This window comes from Diplotaxodon limnothrissa, linkage group LG7, assembly GCF_057381915.1.
Source record: "Diplotaxodon limnothrissa isolate DT_005_m linkage group LG7, D_limnothrissa_male_GT1.1, whole genome shotgun sequence".
NCBI lineage: Eukaryota > Metazoa > Chordata > Actinopteri > Cichliformes > Cichlidae > Diplotaxodon > Diplotaxodon limnothrissa.
The window spans coordinates 1,167,431-1,175,451 of record NC_140602.1 but is presented as its reverse complement, the minus strand read 5'-3'; positions in this window follow the sequence as shown (position 1 = coordinate 1,175,451).

Below are 8,021 nucleotides of genomic sequence, written 5' to 3'. Positions count from 1 at the left end.
TCTGAGAACACATCTGTGTACCTGGATACCATCAGCTACCATCTGGCAGTTGTCGGGTTGCACATGTAACTGCTAAGACTGGTGAATCTAAATCTTCACCACAAAGTCCGTTCACATACAACAGGAAGGGGAGTGAGTGGGTCAGCGCTCAGGGCACAGAGACTAAGTTGGCCTTAAACACACCATTTATTTCCATGGAAACAAACACAGCCCGAATTACAAATACAGTTTAAAATCCCCCTATATGTAACGGGTGTATTAAAAAATAATTTGTATTTCACCAAAGATCCATCCTGCAGTGTTATCTCGCTTTGTCAGTATTGGTTATGTATATGTGTTTATTTATATATGTTTATTTTCTGTATTTATATTTTGGGAGCTTTTATTTTGTTTGTGTGACCTTTGACTTCCCACGAAGTCACTTCCTGTAGCTGCGCGCTATTTTCCTCAGTCGCCTAGAGGCCCCGCTGAGGAGAGGTGAGCGTACGCTAGTGTTCTCAGTTACAGAGCAAATAAACACAGTTAAAGTAACTAAAAGTAATTCAAACACTGCTCGTTCCCTTTGTGCATTTTGTCTCACAGTTCTGTTCGATGTTTTAGTGTGAATTATTGTTTCTCTGTCGAGTACAGCACTTTATTGTAACATGCTAGTTAGCCATCTCAGACCAGAGCATAGGAGCATGCAGGTGGCTTCTCATGTGGTCCGCTATGCTTCTCTCTCCCTTGAAGGTGTTCATGCAGAAGTCCAGTAAAGTGAAGTTGCTGTACTGTTTTGTTTTTATTTTAAACAGGTATGTGAGCTCCCTATGTGAGAATCATGTTCTTTGATTTCTCCAGTGCCTTCAACACCATTCTTCCCTCGGTTCTAAAGGACAAGCTGGTGAACTCTGGAGTGGACCATCACCTCACTACCTGGATCCTGGACTACCTCACCGACCGACCACAGTATGTGAGGACTCAGGGCTGTGTGTCGGACAGGGTCGTCTGCAGTACGGGGGCCCCACAGGGAACGGTTCTGGCTCCGTTCCTCTTCACCATCTACACTGCAGACTTCTCCCACAATTCCACCCAGTGCTTCCTGCAGAAGTTCTCTGATGACTCTGCAATAGTCGGCCTCATCACTGATGGGGACGACAAGGAGTACAGAGGACTGACTCAAGACTTTGTGGACTGGTGCCAGCTGAACTACCTCCAGATCAACGCCAGTAAAACCAAGGAACTGGTGGTAGACTTCCGCAGGCACAAGCATTCTCCACTGCAACCACTGAACATCCAAGGTATGGACATTGAGGCTGTGGACAGCTACAGGTACCTTGGTGTTCATCTGAACAATAGACTGGACTGGACTCATAACTCAGACGCCCTCTACAGGAAAGGGCAGAGCAGGCTGTACCTGCTGCGGAGACTCAGGTCGTTTGGAGTGGAGGGCCCACTCCTGAAGACCTTCTATGACTCTGTTGTGGCTTCTGCTATCTTTTATGGTGTGGTCTGCTGGGGCGGCAGCATCTCTGCTGGGGACAGGAAGAGACTGAACAGGGTGATCCGAAGGGCCAGCTCTGTTCTAGGATGCCCTCTGGACCCAGTGGAGGTGGTGAGTGACAGGAGAACGGCGGCTAAGCTGTCATCCCTGATGGACAACATCTCCCACCCCATGCAGCAGACTGTGACAGCACTGAGCAGCTCCTTCAGTGGGAGACTGCGGCACCCACGGTGTGGGACGGAGAGATTTCGCAGGTCTTTCCTCCCCACTGCTGTCAGACTCCATAATAAAGACTTTAACTGATCAAGCACACACATCCATACATATGCAATAATACTAAGTGCAATAATCCTTTCTGTCATCGTTGTATTTTTACTCAGTTGTATATAGTATTTGTATTTGTATTCTATTTTTATCTTATTGTATATTTATTTTATTTTATTCTACTGTATATAGTATTTTATTTTATTCTATTCTGTACAGTTGTGTACTGTATTTATTCTTATTGTATTCTAATTTTTGCCTCATAACTTTTGCACTGTCCACTTCCTGCTGTGACAAAACAAATTTCCCACGTGTGGGACTAATAAAGGTTATCTTATCTTATCTTTTATTTTTGTGTCATGTGAACTGGTTATATCTTCTGTTTGTTTGTGATTCATGTTCACTGTTTCAACTTACTGTAAATATGTAAAATTGCCACTGGTAAATGAAGTCTCCCTAAAGTATAATTTTGTTGATGAGGTAATTGTCACTATATGTTCACGATGCAGTGCATTTTTGTTTGTTATATATGAATATAAATACATTTTAGCAGTATTATTTGGTAATTGGATTTGTTGTAATGTTGCACCTCAGTCGCCTAGAGGCCCCGCTGAGGAGAGGTGTTCATGCAGAAGTCCAGTAAAGTGAAGTTGCTGTACTGTTTTGTTTTTATTTTAAACAGTTCTGGGAGAATAAATCCACCCGGCTGGCAAAGTGAGAGCTGACTCCTCTGGTCATTCGCACAACACAACGCAGAGAACTAACGGCAATAAGAGTTTAAGGCCAGACCGGCTACATATACAATAAAAAGAGTGTTCTCAATACGCTAAAAACCCTGCCGGCAGAAATAACTACATACTATCAAAACAAAAGCTACACAAATGTTTCCCCCCCACAGTCCCATAATCCCACAGTCCAGCCACACGTGGGCAAATGTTCCTTATCTGAAACAGGAGAGGAATTTCTCTCTATAAAATAGTTGTTTTTCTTTTACAATCATTCATTTAAGCAGTAGGATTTACATTAAAAGAGAAACAAATTAAGTTTGAGTGAAAATATACATTTTGCACTCTCTGGTCAACTGACTCAGTGACTCAAATGACTCAAGAAACCCGATTCACTTTGGTGAGTGACTCATTAAAGCTTGATTCAGTAAAAAGAATCGAATTTACCATCACTACCCCCACCTCACCGTGCCTACAATTGTCCGCTTAGTCCAGTGGATTAAAAGAATATTGTGCAACAACACTAAAACACACAATATAAATATGAGGATAAAACCATGCAATATAAATATCACAATAAAATCATACAAATAAAATCAACACTATGTACCAATACACAGTCTGATCCAAAAGAAAATATAAATACACAAACTCCTCTTGCACCATCTCCATTAACCCGCTCTCCAACCTCTTACTCTCTGTGCGGGTGCTAATTTTGTATCCCAGGCCAACCAGGTGTCCCCAAGCATGTGCACGTCACTTGAGCTGCAACCTTCATGCACTCGTATCCCCTGATAGCTCGATAACACTTCAGTACTGTTACTGCTTTGAACTAGCATTTGAACCACAGTATCCACCTCCCTGCCTAATTCATGCTTTAATCATGTCACCTAATTTATCATTAAATTCACACATTAATTCAGAAACTTTTAAAGTAAACACAACTTTCAGAATTTAAGGTTAGTATATTATATAAACTAAAGCTGTACAGTGCAATAAATTGACTATAGTCACCTAAAAACTACAAAATCTAACACAGTATACCATGCACACTGCTTTTGGCTGACATCCTGCAACATGCCACATTTACATATAATTACCACGCTTCAAGGGAAGTCATACTTTTATAAGTAGTAAGTATAATCTCAACTTGTGGCTTACTATTGTGTACACTGACTATGCATGGATGTGGATCTTTCATGACTGGAAAAAGAAGTTATTCACATACAAAGCAGAAAAACTGATGCCATGATCCACCTGCCGGCATCTGTAAAGATCACTAATTAACATGTAATATCATGTTTGTCTGATCCACTCACTGAGGTATCAGAAAGGTCGTACACATCCAAATACCAGATCTTTCTTTAATACTGTAACATGGATCTGCTCACCTCTCAACTCTGAGTGCTACACAAAGAAAATTAGCTTTTAGCGTAGCAAGCTGGCAGAATCCAACTTAAAGCACAATTTGTGCTAAACTCTCTGTACTGCAAAGAAAGAAGAAAGAAGGACACATTTGTTCTTTGTTGTGTTCATCAAACTCTGAAACAGTGGAAACATGTTTCATCTATGTCACTCTGAAACTAGTATTCAGACCATGTGAGGCAAAAACCAGATAACACAAGAATCATTTTATGTTTCCTGAAGCAGTTTACCGTTGGTAGATGGGACCCAAACTTCCTGCTTAAAGGTAGCTTCAAAACATAGACTGGTACTAAAAGAGGAAGTTCATTGAGCTCTGATGTAACACTGTCTGTGAATTTGGATTACAGTTTTTTCTGAATGCTTAAACCCTAACTGTGATTCCTGTAGCACAATCTCCAAAACTATTCAGACTTATAGCAAAACCACTCACTGAGTTTGCAAAACTAAAAGCACAAAAACTGCTTTGCACTCAGTTTGCAATTTTGTAACACACACTTTGCAAAACTGTAGGCACAATTCACTGCACAACACTCAATTACCAAATTTCCAACACACTCCTAGCAAAAGTATACACATGTATGGCTATCATTAACACTAATTTGCCAACTGTCTGGCACACTTTCACATGTGAAAACTTTTTTAGATAATTAGTTCACTTTGCAATCAGCCTAAGCACTATAATACAGGTAAGCTGTGTGTGCGGAGTACAATGGAGGGAGCAGGAAGAGTGAGAAGTAGAGGAAGCCGAGGAAGAGGACGTGGAGGTGAAGAAGTAGGATGAAGAGGACGACAAGGACAAGGAGGAGCAAGAGGAAGACGAGGAGGGGGGAGAGGAAGATGAGGAGGGGGGAGAGGAAGGGTAGGAAGAGTAAGAAATAGAATTGCTGATGACATCAGAGCTACAATAGTGGACCATGTAATCAACCGTGGAATGACCCTGAGGGTAGCTGGCCAACGGGTCCAGCCTAACTCGAGCCGCTACACTGTAGCAAGCACCATAAGGACATCTTGAAATGAGAATCGGTTAGTACAGTCACTTCGCACAAAGATTTGTAGCACTGCCGTATGCCAATGAGAAACACACCAATACCATTGATGTAAAAATACTGAAATTGTTACTTTACAGAGTTGCTAGATGACCAGATGCTGGGGGCAGAGGAAGCATGTTCACTGCAGACCAAGTAACCCATATGGTCATTATGGCGATTGCAAATAATCCTATACTTGGAAATAAACACTTGTGTTTGTTTTGATGTGTGTGAATAAACACCAGTACTTGAAGTTTGGATCCCTCTATGCTTATGGATCTATGACAGCAGTATGAGCTCAAACTGACATAGCCTACCTTGTGCACAGAGAAAGCAAAAGCCAGATGTGTTTTGTATTCATACCATCAGTGTGCAGTTGGCGCATTGTGTGCTTAGTAGATGATGGCTTGTGTGTACTGTTTGATACGGAAACACCATTTTTACGAAGGTGTGAAGAGTTAATCTAGCTGTGTTTGCTTTTGCAAGAGAACTACAATGTTTTGATTATTGGGTGACAGGTTTTCTTATTTGTGTGAAGAGTTTTGCAAAATTAGCCAATAGTTACAAAAAATGTGCTTAAGCAATCAGAAAAAACTGTAAGAAATAAGTGCTTACAGGTCAAGTTTAAAAACATGTTTAGCGCCATCTTCTGTCAGTGTGGAACGTGAGGTCACGTAGCCTAAAGCAGATGACTCGTAAGCTGGAGAGGAAATGGCGTGTCACAAATTTAGAGGATCATCATTTGTTGCTTTATAAGAAAGCCCTCTGCAAAGCCAGAACATCTTACTATTCATCACTGATTGAAGAAAATAAGAACAACCCCAGGTTTCTCTTCAGCTCTGTAGCCAGGCTGACAAACAGTCAGAGCTCTGTTGAGCCAACCATCCCTTTAACGTTAACCAGTAATGACTTCATGAACTTCTTCACAACAGATCATCTGCAGAGGAATGGCTTATTGGAAGAGTTTCAGTCAGGTTTCAGAGCTCATCACAGCACATCACACACACAACTGTTGTTGTGATTTGGCACTATATAAATAAAATTGAATTGAGTTGAATTGAATGTGGTTGGTTGGCTAATAGACTTACATTAGTTTATGTTAACTAGCTAGTGACAGAATCGATGACTCAGAGGAGAATAAGGACACTAAAACTAAAATTCAATTCGATTCACGTTTGAGTTGCAACAATGAGTTTGATGTACAGAAACTATACGTGGAGCGATCGTGGCTCAAGAGTTGGGAGTTCGTCTTGTAATCAGAAGGTTGCCGGTTCGAGCCCCGGCTCGGACACTCTCGGTCGTTGTGTCCTTGGGCAAGACACTTCACCTACCGCCTACTGGTGTTGGCAAGAGGGGCGATGGCGCGATATGGCAGCTCTCTGTCTCTTTAACAGGAAGTGAAGTTCATTGTTTGGCTAAGCTGCACTCAAACAGGAAAGTCTGCCCGTTAGCTGTAATGTTCGGCTTTGTAAAGCACTTTATAAATAAGAACAGTGTAGACGAGAGCCTGTTCGAGTCACCAGACAAGCCGGAGTCCACAATCCAGCTTTTCCTCACCAGGCTAGGTGTGCAATCAGCTGGCAAAGCAGATGTTTGCGTGATGCTATCAGTGCTATTTTATGTGATCTGCTTAAACTGAATTCTAGTTTTAGTGTCCTTATTTTCCTTTGAGTTTTCGATTCTGTCACTAGCAAGCTAACATAAACTAATATAAGTCTATTAACCAACCAACCAACCGTCACGACGGGGCGTGTTAGTTAGAGCAGGACCCAAGAGCAGACACAGGCGAGGAGACGTGACATGACTTTAACAAAAAGCGAGCCTTTATTATGGCTGATGACAGAAGGCAAAACAAAAGCTAAGACGAGCGCAGGCAAGACAACTAACCTGGAAAACAGACTATGAAATCCTATGAAACTGTGATAAAGCTATGAAACTTGAAAACTAAGACTATGAGGACTATGACAAGCCATAACTGGGAAGGTTACACAAACTGAATGAAACACAGACACTAAATACCCACAGGGATGATCAGGAGAAGTGGAAACACATGAACCTAATGACGGGACAGGGGAAGTGAAACTAAACGCAATAAGCAAGGAACACCGGACTTTCAGAATAAAAACAGGAAACATTTAGATTAGACATGACACGAACTTGACAACATAACCACACAGACATGACACATGACGGGTAGGCGTACGAACCACGAACGGGAGATTTAGTGGGGAGATGACAAAAGAAACTAAGAAAGAAAGGACTAAACAGCAACCTAGAAATTAACTAGATGAGCTAAACTGGAACACGAATGCACACAAAAGATATGTAAAAACTCAAACACTGGGTCACACGACCCAGTACCGTGACACCAACCAACTAATCACGTCATGTTGCACACTGACAGAAGATGGCACTAAATATATCTTTAACTTTGAACTTCAAGCACTTATTTCTTAAATCCAACTTCACAGACAGTGTTACGTCAGTGTTTGAGAGCAGGGCTTCGTGATGTAAATTAGCTTTTATATGTTTAATGTTGCGTGTCCGCTTTGAAGGTGGTTTTGTTGATGTCTGAGAAGACGATGCAGAACATTGCACAACTTGTGAGTGACAAATGTCTGCAAAGACAAAAACAAGAGAAGAATGCAGCTGAAGCAGAGCTTGTGTTAAGCAAGCTCCAAAGATTAAAAGAGTCCTCTTTTATCTTCTCCCCGTCTCTTATTTATTCATCCACGTCTCCAGCACCAGAACATAAAAAGGACTCTCCCGGCAGTAAATCAGCCCAACCTTTTTGCTGTCCCCTCCCTTCTCACTCTCTCTCGCTCCCTCCCTACTTTTCATCTCTGACTCTATTTGAAGTGGAGCAGGTGACCCACCTGGTGGCAAGGCAGTGGCACTGCACCACCACGCCCAGGATTCAGAATGCAGGACAGGAAGCCCAAAAGCGCAGTCCTTGTGTCGATAAGATGAGGATGCACTAATGCACGCAAAATTAGATCAGTCCAGTTAGACTGCTCCTGCACCCCCTCCACATTCCATCCCTCACATAGACAGACAGACAGACAGATAGATAGATAGATAGATAGATAGATAGATAGA